This window comes from Bidens hawaiensis, unplaced genomic scaffold (assembly GCF_021521415.1).
Source record: "Bidens hawaiensis isolate Kalapana, Puna unplaced genomic scaffold, B.hawaiensis_p1.1 tig00048101_1, whole genome shotgun sequence".
NCBI classification, from domain to species: Eukaryota; Viridiplantae; Streptophyta; class Magnoliopsida; order Asterales; family Asteraceae; genus Bidens; species Bidens hawaiensis.
In genome coordinates this window covers 125,377-133,555 of record NW_027498596.1, presented here as the reverse complement: position 1 = coordinate 133,555, position 8,179 = coordinate 125,377, and the positions used below count along the sequence as shown (strand labels likewise).

At 37.8% G+C, this 8,179-nt stretch overlaps 2 pseudogenes across 1 annotated transcript; both read left to right on the top strand.

Annotated features, from left to right (window-relative positions):
• Positions 1 to 16: 16 nt before the first annotated feature.
• LOC143597311 (RNA-dependent RNA polymerase 6 pseudogene) lies at positions 17 to 2,750 on the top strand (annotated as a pseudogene).
• A 2,440-nt stretch (positions 2,751 to 5,190) lies between these two features.
• LOC143597313 (putative receptor-like protein kinase At5g18500) lies at positions 5,191 to 7,933 on the top strand (annotated as a pseudogene). Its single transcript, XR_013146874.1, has 7 exons — positions 5,191 to 5,848; positions 6,496 to 6,600; positions 6,741 to 6,863; positions 7,059 to 7,229; positions 7,293 to 7,422; positions 7,533 to 7,745; positions 7,823 to 7,933. The product of XR_013146874.1 is annotated as a putative receptor-like protein kinase At5g18500 (transcript).
• Positions 7,934 to 8,179: the final 246 nt, after the last annotated feature.

The window sequence follows — 8,179 nt, the reverse complement described above, 5'->3', positions numbered from 1 at the left end:
TGATGATGATATTGTTAACACATACCCGATTGAGATGTTGGATGATGACGACCCGTGGATCCGAACCACTGATTTCACTCCAAGTGGCGCGATAGGGAGGTGTAATACTTACCGGGTCAAGATCCGGATTCGTGATGGGTCGAAAGTACAGAAAGCTCTAGACTTTCTTAGAGTACAAAGTGTAGGCATCGAACGACGTAACACAATACTCAGATCACAAAACGAGCCTGTTCGCCTTACCCGACCCATTTTTTTCGATTTTATCTTTTAAAGTCATGTTCTTGGTCAATTCGGTCTTACACAGATGCATCATAAATCAGCATCAGTTCACTGAAAAAGTGTTTGACTTGCTAAGAAGTCAACACGAGGAAGTCAACATGGCTGCTTTACAGCACATTTGTTGTTACCGACACCCGTTACCCGACAGGTTTGAACGTTTGAAAATTGTGCAAGAATGGCTGTTAAAGACTCCAAAGCTAATTGAAAAACAGTCGGAGCAGAATGATGTGATTGGAGTTAGAAGATTACTCATCACTCCAACTAAAGCTTACTCGTTGCCACCAGAAGTTGAATTGTCAAACCGGGTTTTTACGGGTCACCTTCATGGATGAAGGCATGCGGACATTAAACAATAATGTTCTTAACGTTTACCCCCGCCCCGATCGTTAGAGACGTCACGTCAAGCTTCAGTGCACAAAACACAACAGTGTTTAGGCGCATAAAAGATATTCTAACTAACGGGTTTCATCTATCTGGCCGACGATATTGTTTTTTTGGCTTTTTCGGCAAACCAACTTCGCGATCGGTTTTTTTGCTGAAAATGAAAAGATTTCATGCAAAAGTATTAGATCATGAATGGGACGGTTTAATAATAAGAATGTCGCAAAATGTGCAGCTCGAATGGGCCAATGTTTTTCATCAACATACGCGACGGTTGAGGTCCCACGACATGAAGTTGTTATGAAGCTTGAAGATGTCAAACGAAACGGGTATACCTTTTCAGATGGAATTGGGAAAATTTCACCGCAATTAGCACTTGAAGTTGCTGAAAAGTTGCAATTAACTGATAATCAACCGTGCGCGTATCAGATTCGGTACGCGGGTTGTAAGGGTGTTGTTGCGTGCTGGCCCCATATGAAAGGTGGAAGTATCAAACTTGCTTTGAGACAAAGCATGGGTACGGGTTTTTGAACCGGCGGATCATAACTTTACTCTCGGCATTAGACGTTAAAGATGAAGTCTTTTGGGACATGCAGATGAAAATGGTTACAAAGTTGAATTTAATGCTTGAAAATACCCAAGTGGCGTTTGATGTAATTAATGCTTCGTGTGCTGAAAGCGGGAACACGGCTTCAATCATGCTGGGTTCGGGTTTTGACCCGAGAACCGAACGGCATTTGCGAGGTATGCTGAGTAGTATACGCGTCGCACAACTTGAAGATTTACGGGAAAAATAGAGGATTTTTGTGAATAATGGGAGGTGGTTAATGGGTTGTTTTGATGAGCTGGCAGTTCTTGAACAGGGTTAGTGTTTTATTCAAGTATCGAATCCGTCGGTTGAGAATTGTTTTGCCAAACATGGGTCGAGGTTTAGTGAAACGACTAGGAACTTGACGGTTATCGAGGGTGATGTGATAATTGCAAAGAACGCGTGTCTTCATCCGGGTTTTGAAAGCGGTTAATGTTCCGGGTTTAGAACATTTGTTTGATTGTTTGATATTTCCTCAAAAGGGGGACCGGCCCCACCCGGATGAAGCTTCTGGAAGCGACCTTGAGGGTGATTTTGTATTTTGTTACATGGGATGAAAATCTTATACAGCCTAGTAAACGGAGTTGGCCCCCGATGGAGTATACCGCTGCGGTAGCTAAAGAATTACCACGTGACGGTAAACTATTATTATTATTATTATTATTAATGGGCAGGAAGGGTATAACATGTCTAAATGGGTTGGATTTAATTGGCCTTAAAACACTTGTTTGTTTACCGTTTTAATTTGCGCATTTAAAGTCTAAAGATGATTACATATAATGCATAATCAGTGATGGTTTTATTTGTTGAATAAAATGAGATTTAAGCTGTTGCATGCATTAAAAGAACACTTGGAAACTTTTAAGCATCGTCATTTTTAAGGGCAAAATGGTCATTTTTCTTCAAATTTCGTTCTGTGGTGAACTGTTGACTTAAGTTTTGCTCATCCAAAATGCAACTTTCATTTTTCTGTTTCTTCTGATGTTTTCAAAATTTGTTTGTTCCCAGTTTTGAAGCTTAGGTTTTGCTTTACTTTAAAAAAGTCTAATTCTAAATTATTACAACAGGACATAATTGGGTTCTTCACAAAAAACATAACATGGTCAACGGCAGTCTAGGGACAATTTGCAAGGCGCATGTTGTTCATGCTGACTTAAGTGATTACGATGAAAAATGCATAAAGTTAGCTGAACCAGCAGCCACAGCTGTCGATTTCCCAAAAACCGGTCGGTAAAGTAGTCAACATGCCACCTCAGCTCATGGGTAAAGAAGAATTCCAAAGCTACAAATCTGAGAAAATTCTCGGCAAGTTATACCAAGATAAAGATAAAGTGACTCGGAAAGTTTTTTAAACGATGCCTGGGGATGTAAGTTGTCATATGACCCACAACTAAACGGGCTTCTCGGGCAGTATAAAGTGGCCCGTGAAGAAGAAATCGTAACAGGTCATATTTGGTCAAGGATTTCCGGAAGGTGTTTGACCACCTCGGGAAAGCTCTGAAGTTTCAAGAGCCTGATCGGGAGGGCAAAATGGTAAATTTGATTGCAGCGGACTATCTTGCAAGGATTAAGATCAAGCGTAGGGGAGTGGGACCCGGGAATTCTGTCGATACGCTTGGGCGGGATATTGCTGACCGGATTTGACCGACTCGAGGTTGTTTTTGAAATTCGCTGCAGCAGGACCACTCTGCCATTTTTGAAGGGTCTGTATTGTTATACAGATGGTACTTTTATTTGAACAATCATTTGAATGCCTTTTTTGACTATATTTTTTCATATGCTTTGTACATGTTTTCATGTTTGTTGATCTTGCATCGGTGCCCACTTGTATTTGGGTTGTTTACGTTCAAATAAAAAGCTTTTTTTATATAATTGTAGTCACCGTGTGAGCTTCTGTAGGATCGTATGTCACTAGAAACGTTATAAATTTATGTATTTGTCACACTCATCAGAAGTTTGTTTGACTCGTCTAGATAAATGAGTTATGTATAACTGGTTTGGGTTACACCATCTCTACTTCCTAAGGGGTTGTGGTAAATAAAAAGCTACGGTTAAAATATTATTCACATCAGAGTTTGGTAAATTTGTTTCTTTTTTTTTGACATTAGCGATGTTACACCTTTTACATAAACGTTGCTTGTTTTGCATGACAATTAATACATGCAAACCTTCATTTACTTTGTGCACTTTCAACTTTGTACTAACTTAGAAAGAGCAGGATGAGGTGTTAATAGTTTGCTCTTCTTACTAGTTTTGGTTAGTGATCATCACTCTTATCTTTTCACTAACAATGACAATGATCACTCTTACATATACTCTATGATCGTGATAGAAATCGAACTCTCACAAAAAACTACTCTTCTCTTCTTATTTTCAGTTTTTCATGACCCTAAACCATACTAGAAACCATCTTCTTCATAAAAAAATGCTTCCGAACGGTTTTCGTTTTATGCTTCTTCCATGTTATAAAAGATATCATATTCTATAAAAGTTAATAAATTTTATAAACAATTTCTGCATATTTGAACTATGCTATAAAAATTCAATATATAAAATACCATGTTGATTTTATAAACCTTGTTCTAGGGATCATTTTTAACTTTGCATCTTAGCGAATTCTCATAATCCTAATATTTTACAAACCTTGAATTATTTTATAAAACTTTTGTGTTAGTTTATAAAAGAAATATTTTATGGACTTTATAAAAGTGTAGTTATTTTAAGTGATCTAAAGCTCAATTTACATATTCATCTTTTTTTTTTTCTTTACACTAACATGTCTTGCCCACCGAAGAGAGTGTTGACATGTTATTGGTACAGATTGTTTCAATTTGTCCATGTGCACTTATTGTTTTTATAACTTGTTTAGTCTTTGAAAACCTTTTTACATCACCTTCGATGATCAATGAACGACTCAACCGTAATATTGACCATGATTCATATATTCTCATGTAGGGATGAGCAAAATCGGTACCGGTACCAGTACCGAAATCGGTACCGATTTGGTACCGAATCAGTACCAAAGTTTTAAGTTTCGGGATCGGTACGGGTACCGGTATTTCCCGATTTTTTACCTTCGGGTACCGGTACCGATACCAAGAATTAGCGAAATTCGGGATCAGGATTTTCAGTATCGGTACGGTACGGTACGGTACGGCCCTATTCTCATGTTCTTTAGCTTTAGAAAAAGACCATAGAGGATTAGGTGTTTATTTCATATCTAAAAAACTTAAATATAGGTGCACAAAACTTATCTTAAAAATAAGTTAACTTAAAAAACAAGTGTGCATCCCCTCTAAGTCACCTTCAAGTGACCAACAATAATACAATTTATAATCCCCAAATTCACAAACAAAAACATTAATATGAGATAACATCTGCATCTAAGACTTTCTAAAAACTATTTAAAAGGTATAATTATTATTTCCCAAAAATATAAAGATTTAAAAAAAAACAAGTTTCTTTAAAAATGATAGCTTTTTTGCTTTAGTTTCTGTTTCATCATCACCAAGACACCAACCAACCAACCTTTCCTTATCTCTGGTCTGCTGTTTCAGATAACTCCATTTTAGCTTAGATTAGAATTAGATCTCCATCACTCAGATCTCTAACCCCATTCAAGGCTATGGCTTTTCATCCAACACCAAGATCCACTCTTTAGCTTAATTCAAGGTAAATTATCCACATCCCCTTCATCTTTTTTAACTTAATTCTGCATAAAGCTCACAACTTTACTGTAATTAAACTCCAAATTCATCTGGGTATTGCAAGATTAGTTGAAAAGCATGCTACTTTATTTATGTACTCGTGGCTGTTACACCTTATATAAAACTTCATTTCCCCCCACCTAATCCTAATTATTAACCAGATTAATGTGGCTCTACAGTGTAATTGTTTATCTGCCATCTTTACCTTCTTCAGGTACTTGATCATTTTCAAGAATGGGGGACAATCTAAACAACGAATTATCTGAAAAAGTAGATGGGTTAGGGATTCAAGTATGGGAGTTAATTGGGATTATTATTGGGTTGCTTATTCTAGGCATTCTTTGTGTCTTAACATGTTACCTCACTTCTCGAAAGAGAGTGCGAAGGGGGGGGCTCACACGCGATCCCTCATACTCGAATACCGACGCTTTCCAAAGAGATTAAAGAAGTGAGAGTTCAGCAGGTGTCCACTGCTGATTTTGCTCCACGAGATGGTATCCTTCTCACAATTCATGATAAGAACAGTGATAAAGACTCGGATAAAGTTATGGTTCATCTTGGTGTGTCGAAATCAAGAAATGGAGACAATGCAAGTAGTCAAGGGTCGTTTCATCATATGGATGAGTCAGGGGGAAGATGGGAGTTCTGGAAATTTTTTGTATAAACCGTCGTCTTCGTCGTCTCATCCAATTAGTGCACTGTCTCCGCTTGTGAGTTTGCCTGAGTTTTCACATTTGGGTTGGGGTCATTGGTTTACTTTGCGCGATCTTGAACTTGCAACGAATCGGTTTTCCAAAGAGAATGTTATTGGAGAGGGTGGGTATGGAGTTGTGTATCGTGGGACGTTGGTTAATAGGAATCCGGTGGCGGTTAAGAAGCTTCTTAATAATGTGTGAGTTTTTCTAACTTTAGTTATTTTAAGTTTATTGTAAAGTGTATTGTTGTAAACCTTTAAGGGGTGGCGCAGTGGTAAACGCTTGAGTCCCTCTAGCAGAGGTCTCAGGTTCAAACCCAGCTTCCACTGGTTTCCTACCTTTAACACTAGGACTGTAAACGAACCCGAACGTTCAATGAACCGTTTGGCTGAAGTTTGTTTATTTAATTAATGAATGAACATGAACAAAACTTTATGTTCATTTAGTAAAACGAAACGGACATGAACACACGTCTCGTTCGTTCATTTATGTTCATGAACATTAGTTTACGTTTGTTCAGTTTAATCCGTTTGTGCTCGTTCGTCTACGTTCATTAGGTATACATTTGTTTAGTTTATTCATTTTCGTTCATTCGTATATTCATTAAAAATTTTAGGCTCATTATGTTTTAGTCTACTTTATTACTTTCATCTATGTAAGTTATGTTCATTCGTTTATGTTTCGTTTGTTCGGTTAAAGTAAAACGAAGGGCATGCCCCGTTCTTGCTCGTTCGGTTCGTTTATAGGTCTATTTAACACCCTTGAAGGCCACCTACCCAGTGCAAGCTGCAATGTGGTTGCTTTGCTCAATATATGTTTAAATGGTAATTTTTTTTTCCTCTAGGGGCCAAGCAGAGAAGGAATTTAGAGTGGAGGTTGAAGCAATTGGCCACGTCCGTCACAAGAATTTGGTTCGGTTATTGGGTTATTGTATTGAGGGAACTCATAGGTATTCTTTTCCTCTTTCTAGATGCTAAAACGCAGTCAAGTACACATAATAATGAATGTACAAAGAACTACTCATGTGTGTTTATTTCGTTGATATGCATAATTCGAGGTGTATAATTTAATGAGATTCTTGTAAATTAGGATGTTAGTGTACGAGTACGTCAACAATGGGAATATAGAACAATGGCTTCATGGAGCTATGCGCCAACATGGATATCTTACATGGGAGGCTCGGATAAAGGTTCTTCTTGGGACAGCTAAGGCGTAAGTATATAATATATCTTTGAATACTTGAATTTATTAAAAATAATGTGTTAAATATGTCTAAAGAAACGTAGGTTATTACAATGTCAGTTTATTTTCAGTTGCTAATCAAAGCTTTTAGCGTTAGACATAAAACATAACCATATAGACCCATTGTATCGTTAATCAGGTCACAATTTGATCATTTAAATGCAGCCTTGCCTACTTGCATGAAGCAATCGAGCCAAAAGTTGTGCACCGAGACATAAAGTCGAGCAACATTTTGATTGATGATGATTTTAATGCAAAGGTATCTGATTTTGGGCTGGCAAAGCTTCTTGGTGCTGGAAAAAGCCACATCACAACTCGCGTTATGGGCACTTTTGGGTTAGTATGTAATGTCATTGCTGTTCAAATTAGATTTCAGCACCAATAATATGTTATTTACAGCTATGTGGCCCCGGAATACGCGAATACTGGCCTATTGAATGAAAAGAGTGATGTTTATAGCTTTGGAGTTGTACTTTTGGAGTCAATAACCGGAAGAGACCCTGTTGACTATGGTCGCCCTGCTCAAGAGGTAAATCATCTTTTGACCGAAAGTCAATAAATCGTATCGTGATGTATCTATAAAAAGCCTCATGATACTTGCAAGCTTTGTTATGGTTTTTGCTTCTTTAAATTTTGCAGGTAAACCTTGTGGATTGGCTGAAAATGATGGTTGGAAGCAGGAGATCAGAGGAAGTGGTGGACCCCACTATTGAAACAAAGCCATCAACACGAGCCCTTAAACGAGCCCTTTTGACCGCTTTAAGGTGTGTTGACCCGGACTCCGACAAGAGACCCAAAATGAGTCAAGTCGTTCGCATGCTTGAATCTGAAGAATACCCGTTACCAAGAGAGGTTTGTATGTTTGTTTTGTAAAACGGATATTATTACTATCAGATCAAGTAAGTGAGGTTTATATAATCACAATATAGGATCGACGGCGTAGATCACACGCGAGTAGCATGGAGATTGAAGCGCAGAGAGAAAACTATGACACGGATAGGAGTGACAATCCAGACAGCAAAAGGAACTTGAAGCCATGAAATTTATTTGGTATTATCTAATTTGATTCTTGTGGTGATTTGTATTTTTTTGTATATTGAGGGAATCAACATGGATGGAGGAGTGTTGATTGTTATGTAATTGTAAGTAACAAAGTTAAGGAAGCTTGTGAGGGTGTCTAGTGGGGTTGGGTTTAGCTTTGTATAGTTATGGTTTTCTTCATTATGGGGGGGAGTTTGGGATGTTACTTATGGTTTTCTTCATTTAATTTGATATATATATATATA